This window comes from Oryctolagus cuniculus, chromosome X (assembly GCF_964237555.1).
Source record: "Oryctolagus cuniculus chromosome X, mOryCun1.1, whole genome shotgun sequence".
Classification (NCBI taxonomy): Eukaryota; Metazoa; Chordata; class Mammalia; order Lagomorpha; family Leporidae; genus Oryctolagus; species Oryctolagus cuniculus.
The window spans coordinates 15,019,298-15,035,682 of NC_091453.1; the positions used below are offsets into that span (position 1 = coordinate 15,019,298).

The 16,385-nt window shown below is 39.8% G+C and overlaps 1 protein-coding gene across 1 annotated transcript in view; it reads left to right on the forward strand.

Moving 5' to 3' along the window:
- IL1RAPL1 (interleukin 1 receptor accessory protein like 1) overlaps positions 1–16,385 on the forward strand; it is a 1,403,208-nt gene that overhangs the window by 8,725 nt on the left and 1,378,098 nt on the right. The gene's annotated exons all lie outside the window — the stretch shown is intronic.

Genomic DNA, 16,385 nt, shown 5'->3' on the forward strand with positions numbered 1-16,385 from the left:
TAGACTTACTGGGTGGGCTAACATACCTTTTTGAAGAAATGACACTGCCTGTGAACACTACCATGCTTATATCCTCTCCACCAACTTTAGTTCAAAAGAAGTACAGTTAAGGAAGCAAAACAAAGCAGTAAAAATGGATAAAGAATTATAAGAGTGGTATCAGGTATTTTGTGTAAACAAAACTTCATGTGGCCAGGGGAGAAAATTTGCAAGTAACAAATGAATCTGGTGGCTCTCAGTGTTCGGTTTGTGAACACCCCTGTTTAAACCCTTAATTTTTCTCACCATGACATAATTCCTGAATGGTAGTCGAGGCACCCAGCTCCACAGTGTGCAAAGCAAATGCATTCAAGGGATCCCCAGGGATTTTGAACTTTGCTGCTTTCCTTTGTTGGGGTTCTTCTCAAAGATCCTTAATAACATAGTCACAGACCAAGCTGCTTACATTGGTAGGTGTGCTCCTCTCAATGAATGGCTTAGCTTAGCTCGCGGAAGCCAGTACCTGTCTATCTTGTGTGTGGCATATAGTAGGTCATCAGTAAATCATTACACACATGGGTGCTTTAGTAATTAGGGATAGCACATCAGTTTTAGATCTGTGTTCTCTAAAACATCTGCTGCATTGTAAATAGAGACAAAAGCTTCTCATAAAAGGAAAGTAAAAATGGAAAATTGAGAATTACAGAAGAGGATTATTATTGTGTAGTTTGTAACCTACAAATGGACCGCAGGAGAAGAAATGACCAACCTTGCTTCCTTTCTTTTTTCTTTCCTGTCTCTCTGCCATTTTCCTGCCCTCTTAGCAATTAATCGTGCCACAGTTGTTTTCCTGTGAATTGAATTTTTATTTATTATATTTATTTGAAAGGCAGAGAGAGACAGAGATCTTTCATCTGCTGGTTCATTCTGAAATGCCTGCAGTTGCAAGGATTGGACCAGGATGGTACCAGAACCAGGAATACAATCCAGGTCTCCCAAGTAGCTGGTAGGGTCTCAGTATTTGAGCCTTATGCCTCTGGGGTACACAGTAATAGGAAGATGAAATCAGAAATGGATACAGGACTTGAAGCTAGACACTCCACACTCCAATATAGGATATGGGTGTCCTAAGCAGCTTAACCAGTGCACCAAATGCCTACCACGCTGTCATAGTTGGTTAAGTACCTTTTTTTGTGAAGGGGAAGGGAAGAGGGGTACAAAAATGAGTGATGTCAAATGCCTAAGTTCAAAGATAGCTTATAGTTATGTGTTTGAGTCATAAGCAAAACCACATACAACTCTAATTCCAGAGTACCTAATTCCAGAGTATATCAGGCTAATTTTAAGAGAGGTGCGGAGGGCCCTGCACCCCATGGGAGACCAGGATAAGTACCTGGCTCCTGCCATCGGATCAGCACGGCGTGCCGGCCGCGGCGGCCATTGGAGGGTGAACCAATGGCAAAAGGAAGACCTTTTTCTCTGTCTCTCTCTCTCACTGCCACTCTGCCTGTCAAAAAAAAAAAAAAAAAAAAAAGGTGCGGAGAATGGTACAGGTTGAGGAAAACCTGAGCACACATGCACAAGGAGCTATAGAGGAGGCTTGTTAAAGGAGACAGGCTTTATGTTGGATTTTGAAGCAGTTAACACTGGGAGGGAGAACATATGCATTCCAAATAGAAAGAAGAGAAAAAACAGAGACATTGAAAAGAAGATCAATTGGAGAATGGTTTGGGAAGAGCCAGTGGTTCTAGTTTCTCCAGGGAAAGGGATTTGTGATATAGAATGTAAAAAGAGAAGGCTGGAGCCCCAGGCCTCCAGGCCTGGCAGGTGGGAACCAGTGGCGTGGGATTACAGGAACAGGGAAGGCAGAACATTTGACAGTTTGCTCAGATTTGTGCTTTAGGAAAAAGAGAAACTGAGAGTCTCTATCTCCAGTGTACCTCTGATTCCCAGTTTTGTGAATTTCTCAAGGATTCTTGAGGTTCATCTTTATTCTAATTTTCTTCCTGTTGATCATCAGTCCTCAAATAGCCATTGTTGGCTCTTTTCATTTCTTTTCTTCACTCTTTCTTTCTTTCTAAGACTAAACCACTTTTCCCAGTGCTAGATAAATTCAGAGGCCAGAGTTAAAAATCAGCTTTCCGAAACTATTTATTTATTTATTTGAAATGCAGAATGACAGAGAGAAGGAGGGAGGGAGAGAAAGGGGGGGCAGAGGAGGGAGGGAGGGACAGGGGGAGAGAGAGAGAGAGAGCTCCTTTATCCACCAGTTCACTCCCCAAATGACCACAACAGCCAGGACTGGGCCAGGTCGAAAGCAGGAGGCAGCAACTCCATCTGGGTCTCCCACATGCGTGGCAGGAACACAAGCACTTGGGTTATCAAAGTCATCACCCGCTGCTTCCCAGATGCATCAGGAGGGAGCTGAATCAGAAGAGTAACTAGGACTCAAAACTCTGACGTGGGATGTGGTTTTCCCAAGGGGTGGCTTAACTTGCTGTGCCATGATGCCTGCCCCTAGCACTTTTTTTTTTTTAACGTAGAAGACAACATTTGGTAATGGGATGGATCCTTTCAGACTATCTGTGCTTAGCACCATTAGAAAGTTGCCACATGGCACAGCAAAATGCTTTAAATCTTTGTAGAGTGTAACTCTTCAATGAGCACGCTGGATATTATTTAAAGTTTATTGCTTTACAGTGATGGTAACATCAAAGTGACCTTAAAGTGGCAATTCATTGGCAAGAAGAGGAAGTTGAAGAAAGCAATTGGGAAAAATGAAGAAAGGAAAGTGCTTTATATTATGTAATTGTAGGGTGGAAATATAAATTTCATAAAGGTTTATATTACAATCATATGGAATAAGAATATTGTTTTAGAGTAGAATATACATTCAGTAATAAGATTATAGGATTTATTCCTCAGAAGTATAAACTCTTTTTGCTAACTGCCAATAATTATGACAATATTGAATTGTAGATGGAAATGAGAAAATGAGCTTCTGATGATAAAACAAACCCTCATGTTAGCTAAGTTTAGGTTCTTTCCATTATCAAATATTTATCTACACTTCTAATAAATAGAAAAAACAGTAAGATTTTTTTTTCCATTCTTCATCTGATCACTCCACATACAAAGTTCTAGAAAACTGGGGAATGGCCAAAATTGAAGAGAAAATTAAAATGAATGTGATTTTCTTAGACACAATGGAAATGTAATGTGTATCATTATTAGGATTCAGGTAAAAGAACAAGGCACACAGTCCAGCTGCTGTCAAAACCCATGCTCTTAAGCCTTGAGGATTCTGATTTAGTGTTGGAATACAACATAAGAATTTGTAGTTTTAAAAACTTTTGACAGCAGTGGGAGCACCAGTTTGCTCTCTGGGAGGGTTCCAGCAGAATTCTCCATCCCTATCAGCGTTCTCTGTCCCCTCTCACCCTACTTTACACATAACATATGTTTCTCAGTGTTCTCCAATGTACCCACCAACTCAGCCTGAACTTTCAAATTTTAAGTCCTCTCCAACCACAATGGCATCAGCTAAGCCCCTCCTAAACCAAAATTCTGGCATTGTCATTATCTCAGATGATTAGTGTGAATTAAGTATGGCTTATTCTGGCCCTTAGTAACCACTGTCCTTGATTCCTATTAAATGATCAGAATCGCTCCTACTACTATGCATTTTAACTGATTAACTCCTTCCTATGAATGGCTGAGAAATACGACTGGAGGGTTCTCTCTCTTAAGGACAGTCTCAACACACTCTCACGATGCTCACGACAGTATTTGCCATGAAAATGGTAGGAACTAGTGGGGAAGACAGATGGGTTCATTTGGGTTCCCTGGAAACAGACTCTGAGATGGAGCATTGCATACAGAAGGTTTAATTGCTCCTAAGGCAGAGAAACTACTGCCATGTGATCGCAACTGGAGCCTCAGCAGGCTCTGTGGGAAGTTCTGGAGTTTTGATGTCCCCCCAAATGGTATCAAGAGGCTGGGGCATTCTGTCCTCACTTCAGGCAGTCACTGGCTGGTGGCTACCCCGCATTAGGGAGCACAGCCTTGGCCAAGACAGTTCTTGGCAGCTGAGGGCAATTCGCTGTGAGGGACTCAACCATGAGTCCTTAATTGTAGGATGCCTACATACTCCATGAGGAGGGGAATGGAGGGTATGTAGAAGCTCTGACAAGGTCATATTTTTCTCTTGCTCCATGAGGCATGCTGCAATAATACAGTAAGAAATTATTGAGAAAATAATATAAAACCTCAAACACTTGGATAAAAGGGTAAAGAAATTAAATAGTATTGAGTACAAGGACTTGCTCTATGTATTTTGTTTGCGAGAATGTGATTTCTGAAGAATGCAATTGAATCCATATTGTGATTAGTCCTGTTGTTAGTTACCGGATCACAAATACCTAATGAACATCTATGAACCCTGGACTTCCATAGAAACAGAGGAGGGGCTTGAGAGTCCATGTCTGGAGAGTTTACGTAGGACTTCTGTTTTCTTTGGTGGTTTATGTGCTTAATTTCAAGGTTAAGGAGAAAAGTTGTTCAAGGGCCAAGAAAATGGAGTAGAGTCAAGTGGGCCAAGTTTTCTGAATTCCAGGCATAATAAAAAAATTGTTTGGGTTGGGCAGGACTGTGCTGTAAGGGATAGTGGAAGTCCACAGAAGGTGCAGACTGGATGCACTGAGTGGCAGTGGGGTGAGTTGAATGTGGATTTCCTTGGATAGAATAGACAGTGAAAGAGGGCCTTCATCAGCATTAGCCCAGCTAATATAGTTGGACCATGGAGGGACTAGTTCTGAAAATGGTGAATTTTGCATCATGGAAAGACTATATCCTACAGTTCAATTTTCCTGAAAAGTATAGTTTCATATAACACTGATCACTTCTATATTATGTGGAAGTATTAATTTCTTTCCATAATGCAAGGGGAGCACTAGTACTCCAGATTTTAAAATGCTGTCCTCAGCCCTAGTGTGGTGATACAAAAACCTTTTAATTTTTTTCTATAAAGATATTCAATCAAGTTGAATATACAGACTTAATTTTGCCAATAATTTTTAAAAGTAGTGACTGTGTCTAAATGGACAACTATTCATTAAGTCATAGAAAATATGAATAGAAATGAACTTTGTATACCCCTCACAGATATTTGAAATTTCTCTACTACAACCCAAATAATTATCCATTAACTAATGTTCACTTTAATAAAAAAAAAAAAAACTCTATGTTTTCCCCTTGCTTGACCTGACATTTGACTAAATGGTCAACTCAATTCAGTTCAGCAAATACTCTCAGGTTATCTACTTTCTCAATGTTTCAAATGAGCACAAGGCTAGAGTAAGCAATTCACTTGTGGTCAAAGCCATTTGGTATGTACGTTGTGAAGCATTCGAAAAGATTTGCCTTATTTAAAAAATGTAGTCCTCAGCCGGTGCCGCGGCTCACTTGGCTAATCCTCTGCCTGTGGCGCCGGCACCCCGGGTTCTAGTCCCGGTTGGGGCGCCGGATTCTGTCCCGGTTGCCCCTCTTCCAGTCCAGCTCTCTGCTGTGGCCAGGGAGTGCAGTGGAGGATGGCCTAAGTCCTTGGGCCCTGCACCCGCATGGGAGACCAGGAGGAAGCACCTGGCTCATGGCTTCAGATTGACGCAGTGCACCGGCCTTAGTGGCCATTTGGGGGGTGAACCAACAGAGGGAAGACCTTTCTCTCTCTCTCTCTGTCTCTCTTACTGTCTAACTCTGCCTGTCCAAAAAAAAAAAGTAGTCCTCACCACACATACCATTAGATATATTTCTTCTCTGGCCCTGATTTGTCTTTTGGAGTTAAAAAATAAGTTGTAGCATTTTTAAAATACAAGAATTGCAGTATTATCCTTCTGTTTATCATCAAAATTGTTAAGACTCCAGAGTGGGCATTGTGGTGCAATGGGTAAAGCCGCCTCTTGGGATGCCTACATCCCACTTTGGAGTACCTGATGGAGTTCTGCCCTGCTTCCTAGCCCAGCTGCCTGTTAGTGATCCTGCTAATAATCCTGGACACCCATGGTGTCCCAAGTACTAACATTCCTGGCGTCCGTGTGGGAGACCTGGATGGAGTTCCTGGCTCCTGGTTTTGTCTTGACCCTGACTTTGGCTGTTGGAGATATTTGGGCAGTGAACCAGTAGATGGGAGATTCATTCTCTCTCTCTCTGTCTCGCTGTCTCTCTGTCTCTCTTTGTGTGTGTGTGTGTGTCTGTCTCTGTCTCTCTTTCCCTTTCTCCCTCTCTGTCTCTTTCTCTCTGTCACTTTGCCTTTCAAACAAATAAATAAATCTTGAAAAAAAGAAGATTCTAACATCTTTATGCATTAACTATATTTTTTCATTAAATATAGCCTCAAAACTGCAGGCTCAAAAACTTGTTCCATTGTTACTAATTGCATGATGCTATTTATGCACAGCACACTTTTCTTTTTGTCCTCTTAGACTTGAGACAATTGATTTTTGCTCTGTCACATAGTGTCACATCCCTTGTAGTAGGTAAGTCATATTATTTTAAATTTGCTACTCAAAAGAGCTATGTGGGTGGTATGGGAGATGAGTGATGGCTATTGGAACAAACTGTGCATCAGAAGTTATTTAAACCTCATCTATATTTTCAAGTTAAAAAAGAATTATTTCCTGCTTCCAGAGTTAAAATTGGCTATAATTTCTTAAGAGTGTAATCAGATAAGGTGTGGGTTAGTGCTCTAAGCATCTTTTTAGTTTTTCCCAATTTCTTTCAATCAAAGATTCAAATCCTGGCAGATTTAAACTCAGTCTTTGTTAACTTTGGAAATCTTGCTAGCCAAATGTTATTAGTTTTTAATGTTGCTATTGGCTATCATTATAAAAGTATAAAAGAGTATGTATGATAAAGCCGCATTGTGGGACTTCAATCCGGTTTTTGGACACTGAGGTATGTTAAGAAAATTGAGAGTTCAGTTTAACCTCACTAAATCATTATTTAAGTCACAGATGTTGACTAGACCTAGCTATAATAATTAAGTACTTATCACTTCAGAGAAGAATTACAGCACCCAAAATATAGATTTGTATGTAAACACATTTGTTTTTTGACATTATAAAATGTAACTGGAAACTATTTCATACCTAAAGACAGTCTCTTAGAAAGTGCTTTTGGGTGAAGCCTGTTTTAATTTTTTTTTTGACAGGCAGAGTTAGTGAGAGAGAGAGAGAGACAGAGAGAAAGGTCTTCCTTTTCTGTTGGTTTACCCCCCCAATGGCTGCTGTTTTAATTTTATGTTAAAACTAAAATGTGAGATAAGGTGGAACAACCAAAAAAAGTGTGGGGTTCTAATTTCAATGTTGTCATTACTACTGTCATCACTATTATCTACAGCATCAGCACCACCAAAAAGTTGATATTACTTGAAAAATTGTTTATTGTGCAATCAAAAAAGAGATGGGCCAGGCCACTGACAACTGAATATGAGTTTAAATCAAGGACTATGTGGCTTCTAGAAATAATGTGAGGCATATGGATTTGGCTTAAGTTTAAGCAACTGTCCACTTCTCTTAACTTCTAAATGAGAATGAGAGTAAATTTGATTTCTGAATGCTCAGAATTTGCCACCAAAGAAAAGATTATTAAGGCTATGAAGTGCTCCCAAGCCAACAGTAGCCGTGTCTTTCATCAAATCTAGCATTTTTAGTTTATTTTTGTGTGTCTCCCCAACTCAAATGCAAAGCTAAAAAGATAAGACCACATTTATCTGGTTCATCACATATCTTTGGTGCCTAGGAGAGTATCTGGCCCTTATTATGACTCAACAGTTATCAAAAGAAGAACAGTAGGAAGTGAGAGAAAGAGGAAGGAAAGACAGCAAGAAGAATCTCTTAAGAAATCCTGGTCTTGGAAAGATGATAAAGGGGAGTTTGATTAAACACACCAAACTTAGCATGGTAGAGATACAGCATTGCAGTGTAAATGTTTTCTTCCTGATGTGATGTTGTTTGTATGGTAAAAGTAATTTTTATTCCATCCCTCATGGTGCTGAACACATGCTCTAAATTGCCAGGTCAGTTGGTAAAATGTTGATTACATTTATGAATACAGGAAAGACTTTTAGGACCATTAATTTGATAATTTTTTAAAAATTATTTTATTAATTTGAAAGGAAGAGCCACACACACACGCACACACAGAGGGAGATCTTCCATTTGGTGTTCATTCCCCAAGTGGCTATCAACAGCTGGGGCTGGGCCGTGTCAAAGCCAGGATCCCGAAACTCTATTCAGGTCTCCCATGTGGATGGCAGGAGCCCAGGCATCTGGGCCATCTTCTGCTGCTTTCCCAGGTGCATTAACAGGGAGCTCGTTTGGAAGTGGAGAAGCCAGGACTCGAACCAGCTCCTGACAATAATTTTTTAAAGTGAGCAAAGCAGAAATCTGCTGCAGTCTTATGCTCCAACCCTTCTTCCTCCTCTCTCTCCCATTCTATTTTCAGTTTACTTAATGAGGGAGGGTAGGGTGGGAAGGATCATTGTGTTCCTAAATCTGTACATACGAAATAGGTGAAACTTGTATAACTTAAATAAAATTTAAAAAAATAAAAATTATATAGATGCACTAACAAGAATATATAGAGAGAATATATTTATCAAAAGTATTTTGTAGTATCAAATCATGTTTAGCCATATAATTTAAAGTTTAATAAAGGCTGAACATATCACTTTTCATAAATAAAAAAAGAAATAAGCTGCAGCCTAAAGTTAGATGGCAATGCATTTTTATAAATTACAAGGTGATAAAACCCCTCACATTTTTAGCTTCTCAGCTTTTTCCCCCTTCAATATACAAATATTCATTAAGATACTTTTCAGCTTTTAAAATGAAATTGGGGGCCGGCGCCGCGGCTCACTAGGCTAATCCTCCGCCTAGCGGCGCCGGCACACCGGGTTCTAGTCCCGGTCGGGGCGCCGGATTCTGTCCCGGTTGCCCCTCTTCCAGGCCAGCCCTCTGCTGTGGCCAGGGAGTGCAGTGGAGGATGGCCCAGGTGCTTGGGCCCTGCACCCCATGGGAGACCAGGAAAAGCACCTGGCTCCTGGCTCCTGCCATCGGATCAGCGCGGTGCGCCGGCCGCAGCGCGCCGGCCGCGGCGGCCATTGGAGGGTGAACCAACGGCAAAGGAAGACCTTTCTCTCTGTCTCTCTCTCTCACTGTCCACTCTGCCTGTCAAAAAAAAAAAAAATGAAATTGGTTTCATTTTTATCACTTTTGTAATATTAACTTACCTTCTCCTAATTGCAAAAGACATCTTGATATACCAGAGTTCACATTGGATCAAAGCAAGTATGAATATCAACTTTGGCTTTGACATTTACTAGCTGCATAACTCAAGACAGATTATTTAGTGTTTCAGAATCTCAATTTCCAGGTCTCTGAAAACAGAAGAATGCCTGCCTTTAGGGTTATTGGGAAAAGCAAAAATAGCATTTGTAAAGCATATAGTGTAGTGCTACACAGTGTGTGTCAATCCTTGTAATTTTATCATTTAACATATATTACATTGCTAAAATACATCAGTTAAGGACATTCTTTAGTTTTCTCACTGTGCTCAATGGTCGATTTTCCGTCCTCAGATTACTTGACCTCTGCACAGCATTTGCACAGTGGCTCATCCCTTCTCCTTAGTAGGTTTTCTTCACTGGGCACTCTGTCTAGCACAATCTGTTTAATTTTTATTTCATTGTTCGCTTCTTTATTTTCAGTTTGCTTGGTTGATTTCTTTCTACCTTTCTCCTCCTTGTGATGAGATGTCTCATGGCTCCGCTACTGGTTGGTTGTCTTCTCAGTCTGCAACCACACCATAATGATTTCATCTACTCTCATAGCTATAAATACTACTATGTCACCACCTCCTAAATTTTTTTCTCTACCTTGGTGTCTGTTATAATCTCTGAGCATAATATCTAACTGATTTTTAAAAACTTTAACAGGGAGGGAGGAAGTGGGGGGAGAGAGAGGGAGAGAGAGAAAGAGAGAGGAAGACATCTCCCATTTGCTGGTTTACTCTTAATGCCTGCAAGGGCCAGAACTGGGCCACAGCTGAAACTGAGAGCTGGGAACTTAACCCACGTCTCCCACATGGGTGGCAGGGACCTAACTGCTGGCCATCACCTGATGCCTCCCTGGGTATGCGTTGGCAAGGAGCTGGAGTTTGGAGCCAGAACTTGGGGTTGATCCTAGACACTCTGATACGATGTTTTAACCAGCAGTATAAACACTAGGCCAAATGCCCAGCTGCAACTGCTCATTTTACACTTCCACCTCCTTGGCATTTGTTACTTACATTGTCCAAAACTGAATTTTTTCCTTTATCGCCCAAATCTATGTTATTCAGTTTGTCCATCTCAAATGATGGAAATTTTATCCTTTTATTTGTTCAGGCCCTAAGTCAGCCATCATTCCTGTCTGTCTGTGTGTCTGTCTCTCTCTTTTTGACAGGCAGAGGTAGACAGTGAGAGAGAGAGAGAGAGAGAGAGAGAGGGAGAAAGGTCTTCCTTTTCATTGGATCACCCCCCAAATGGCTGCTACGGCTGGCGCGCTGCGGCGATCTGAAGCCAGGAGCCAGGTGCTTCTCCTGGTCTCCCATGCGGGTGCAGGGCCCAAGGACCTGGGCCATCCTCCACTGCCTTCCCGGGCCACAGCAGAGAGCTGGACTGGAAGAGAAGCAAGCAGGACAGAATCCGGTGCCCCAACCAGGACTAGAACCCGGTGTGCCAGCGCCGCAGGCGGAGGATTAGCCAAGTGAGCCGCGGCGCCGGCCATTCCTGTCCCTCTCTTGCACACTACATCCAACCTGGTTGGTACTTTCTCCATGTATATCCAGAATTCGATCCTATCTCACCACCTCTACTGCTGTCATGCTGTTGGAGCCTACATCATCTCTTTACTTAGTTACTGCAGTAGCCTCCAGACTGACTCTACCTCTGCTGTCGTCCTCAACAATCTGCTCTGAACACAGCAACTACAGTTGTCTTTTGCAAATGGAAATCAGATCATACTATTCCTCCGTTGAAAGCTCTGCAAAAGTTGCAGATTTTGCTTGTTGCAAGCAGCATACTTATGATGGCCTCGAGATAATTGACCTACATTGCTTTGTGGACTTCGTTTCTGTAGTCATTTGGCTTTTTCTCACTATTTCTCTCCAGCCTCAGATTGCTATTCTTTGGACATACAGGCAAGTTTTTCCCTCAGAACCTCTATCTGGCTCTTCTCTTTGGAGCATTATTTCTTCAGAAGTCTCAATTTTGATTTACTTGTCATTCTCACTATAAGACCTACTCTAACCACATCCTGTAGAACTATAACCCACCGACCTTCACATTCCTGATCTCCTTATCGGGTACTCCTTTAAACTTGTTTTAGGAAATTTCTACCTTGTAATATTTTTATAAAGTATGTGTTATGCTTTTTGGTTATTGCTAAAGTTTTAGGCCCACAAGAACAGGATCTTTGCCCTTTTAGTTCAATGAGATATCCCAAGCACTAAGAACAGTATAAATATGGTAAAAAAAATTGTTGACTGTGAGACAGGCTTTGGCTTAGCAGTTAAAGCACTAGTTGGTATGTCTGCATTTCATCTCTTAATGCCTGGGTTCAATACCTGGCTCTGCTTCTGATGCAAGCTTCCTGCCAATGCTGATCCTGGAAGGCAGTGGTAATGACTCCAGTAGTTGCATTCCTACACCCACCTAAGAGACCTAGATTGAGCTACTGGCTATCACCTCAACCCATCCAATGCAGGGCATTTGAGGAGTGAATCTGTGGAGGAGAATTCACTTTCTCTCTCTCTCTGCTCCCTCACTTCCTCTCTCTTTTCCACCTCTCTGCCTCTCATATAAATAAATAAAAAGTTTCAAAAGTTGTTGAATAAAATCAGTGCTAATAAAATATAATATATATAAAATAATTATCTTTACATAAAATACTATTGTGAAGATTTTTAAAAAAGATAGTATAGTTAAAGTATTTTATCACAGGTCCTGACACAAAATAAGAATTATGGCTATTATTGATTCATGGCAGGTAACTTACACATATACACCAAAAATCAAAAGTAGTATACCATGAACCCCATCTTCAAAACTGAAGTTTCACTGATTAACACCACAGGAAGAAAATATCTGCAGTAGATATAGACTTATTTTATTGGGTTCATCTAGTCAAGACAAAGCTATCCAAATATTCAGCAATAGTTGACAGCTCACATATGCTAGTGAAATAAATTGGCACTGTTCTTTTTACTTTATACAAGTTAAACTTCATATTTTAAAAAAGTTGTGACAATTAAAGATTCTCCAATATGGATAATTTTTAAAATATCACAGTAAGATAATTTATAAGGACTCAACAATTAAAGTGCTAACAAAAATGATATTCTCACTGTATATTTTATTGAATAACAATTTTATTCTTTTGCTGATTCCAATGACAGTTTGGATTGTTCAACATATAAAAATTGTTGGTTCTTTCCAACATTTTATAAATAGAAATAAAAATAATAATTGTAATGAGGAGTTCTTATGTATATCACAAATGTAGGTTTTAGACTGTACTATTCAATAGAAAATAAATACTTCATTTTTCCATCTTTGTCAAAACACTGAAAAGTAGTTATGACTGCAAGCCTTTTATAAGTCAAAAAAAGGTGTTATTTCTGGATGTGGAATGGATATTCTCATTTTGTCTCTTGTCAAATCATCAACTGTCCATTCTAATTAAATATATTCATTAATTTAATTTTCCCAAATATTTACAAATGTTTTGCTGTATGCCAAGTCTTGGATAATTGAAGTAAATGACAGAATGTGCCCATAGTTTATTTTGTGGATCTCTGACAATAGATGTAGATACTTACAATAAGGCTGGGGTGAATAGTATATTTTTCTTCCCCATTAAAAATATTTTAAAGATCTTGACTCTAGAATTCACTAAGCAGGTAATTCGTGAATGCCTATTGCATTTTTTCTTATTCTTTCATGTTCTTGGGTGTTCATAATACAACGTCACTTCTTTTCTTCAATCTTGAAATGTTCAGATAGTCACCTTTGCCACTGAAGTGCATTAATCATTCTAGCACCAGATAAAAGGTGAGAGGTGGAAGAAGGGAGTGGGGGTTAGGAAATGGCAAACGTCACATAATTATCTGAATGTTACCTTAGATCTAAATATTGTAAGTTTTCTTCTGTTTTAGAAAGAACCACTTTTTTTCTTGGATTTTTTATTGCCACTGGAGCCTACTTTGTTACTCCTCTGCTGGTTGTGGGTGGATGCAGTTTGACTATTTCAGAATAGTTACTAGTGGGAGGGTTAAAGAATCTCTAGTGGGTTGAGAAAAAGCCATGCTTATATAGATAGTGATCCTTCTATTAAAATCTAGAGAGTGAGTAATATTTAATAGCTATGTTCACCATGCACATAGCAGCGTCCATCTGTACAGAAACCAATGGCATCTATAGAAAATTCTATGGGAGTTTTGGTTTCCTATACAGAGTTTGTGAGAAGAGGTTCTAATGTCCAAAATTTGACTTTGTTACTTGGTAGACAAGGTTTTTCTCCCGAGGGCATGATGTAGACCTGGACGACTATGGGTCTATGCAAGTACAAGATGTTATGAATCTGTCAGGACTTGCCTTTCCTACTGCAGTGGATCAGAGTACACAGCTTTAGGGCCTTGTGCATGTGGCTTTGACTGCAATACTTTGACTGTAATACCTTTAGGGTGATGGGCTTCAAACTGTGAACAGGTTTGGTAAGGGTGGTCACATGATTTACTTGAATGCTGAGTGATTGCATTCTCTTCTTTGATTTGAAACCCAGATCTTTTATATTTTTAAACACAGACCTGGTAGCAACCAGTGATGCTGTGTTTAGCACCATTAAATATAGAGAACACTTTCAGTATGACCAGACTTTTTGAAATGACATCCTTTCAAAATAGAAGATTTTAGCTGATTGTTTTTAAAAGACTACTTCACTTAATGTGATATTTAGATTATAATAATTTCTAAATATGCATCATTATATTCTCATTTTCTGTCTTTTCTGTACTGGAGAAAATGCTTCACCTTAATCTTTATTACTTACCTTAATCTTCAGAGAATGAGTAATCATTGATGTCCATGACCCACTTTATTACAATGCTTCTATCAAAGCATGAGATTTAGGTAGCTACAAAATGGGTAGAGCTGAACCATAACTTTTGCAAGCATAGTCCCTGTAGTCAGATTATATATATTGTTTTGTAATTATCATTCTAAAACTCAACATACTACGGCAATTAAAGGTCTAAATGATTTGAGATAAAGAGCCCCTTTTAAAAGAAACTTTAACTTTCATTTTATTGGCCTATTTTAAGAACAAAATTTAAAAGGAACAGAAATGGACATAATTTAGATGTGCATTTTAATGAACAAAGTAGAAAAATGCTACATGCTTTGGAAAAAAGATGTTTCACATGATGCAACTTCTACAAATGATGATTTTCCTCTATTCCTTAAAAAAAGAAATAAATTTACGTGTAATGGATACTACTAAATTCAGACTGCCATTAAGATGTGAATGCTTTAAGTAAGTGACATATTTTAATTTGAAATTTTGAATCCAATATAAAATGCAAATAGCAGTAGCCCTTAATGTCGAAAAAGGGAAAAATGTAGTGATTGAGTTTGGGGAAATTGTAACTTGAGCAGATCTAGCCAGCTGCAATGAAGAACAAGGCATCCTTTATTATTGCTTCAAAAAAAGCTATTGAGTGGCTAGCACAAAGTAGCTGCTTGAATACGGGATCATCCAATATCCCTTTAAGAGTTGTATTTGATTATACATTTTCCCTTTACCCTCTTGTTTCTTTCTAACTCACCAAGTTCCACAAAAAGTCCCCAAGATCACTGTTGTTATCATTGATGTTGTGCTTTGACCCAGAGGTTACACTACTGACAACTATTGTTATCTTTGTAAAACGATCTTTATCAATCTTTGATGTTATACAGGATCCAGTTCTCTTGTTTAAAATCTTTCTATAAATCCTGGGTGCATACAGGATTAAATGTAAGAGGGCTAGCCTGACAGGTATATTCTTAAACACACACACACACACATGCCCCTACCCCTCTAATATATGCTTCCCATTAATTTCTGCCTGGAAAACTCTTACTCATCCTTCAATACCCATCTCAAATGTCTCTTCTTTGAAGCCTTCCCCAACTTCTTTGGTAGAGTATGTGATCCAATACATCTCCCAGCTTCCCCCCACCCCACCCCCGCCATCAGTTATCAGAGAACATTTTTCTGTCAAAGCAGTTATTTTGTTGTGATGATTTAGTTCATCTGTCTCTGTCTCCTATCACAATGGAAGATTCTGAAGGCCTGAAACACCAGGTATTCATCTCTGAACCGAAGCCCAGAATACAGGGCTTGTCATAACTGGTCCCAATGAAGAGCTGATTGAATGAACGGCTCACCGCTTGTGGATTTTGCACAACCTCCAGTTGTGGATGCCAAGTCAGTGTGCAGAGTTGGAAGCTCTTTGCAGCTCTGACAGTCAGTTTTATGTCCTGCCAGCACATTCCTGGTTGTTGTACATTCCCCACTGATAGGATTTTTCCCAACGGTACTTGGCTTGTTTACAGTGTTCAAAATTGGTTTTTACCATGTCTGGATTTTTTTTCCCTCTACTTGACTTTATTCTCTCTGTTTCTGTACAGCAGGCTTTTGGGGCATCCTGTTGTTACATATTCCCTTTCTATCCCTCGCCCATCCGAGTAACTTTGTGACAAAGGCTGAGAGACTGGACAGTTTCCAGCATTTGTTGCTGGTGATCCTATATTACTGTAGCGTTGAGTGGTGAACCTGGGCGTGCTGCCACAACCAGCAGTGAAGGTGAATGCCTTCCAGAGCCAATAAGGACTAAGGCATGCAAGTGAATCCGTCCAGAACTGACTGTGTCTCTGCTTTCTAGTAAATTAGGAGATTACACACGTGAAATACATCGGCAGCACAGCCCTTATTTTGTTACTTGCAGTTCTAGATGGAAAAACACTAAGATTCTTTACCTTAATTGCTGCTTTAGCAAGAATATGATATTAATGGAAAACACTGTATCCTTGTTGCATTTTCTGCCTCGCTTGGTGCGGGCTTAGAGAACGGAATGGTATTACAGTCTTACGGGTCAGTGTTTCTCAAACTGGAATTTCATGGGGATCACTGGGGGACTTGGATGCACCGGATCTTAGATACAGTTGAAGCTCTGCATTTCCAGCAAGCTCTCAAGTAATATTGTGATGCTGATGTTTTCTCTGAGTATTTCACATTGAGCAGCAAGGATGTAGAAGGCAGAGCGAGCTC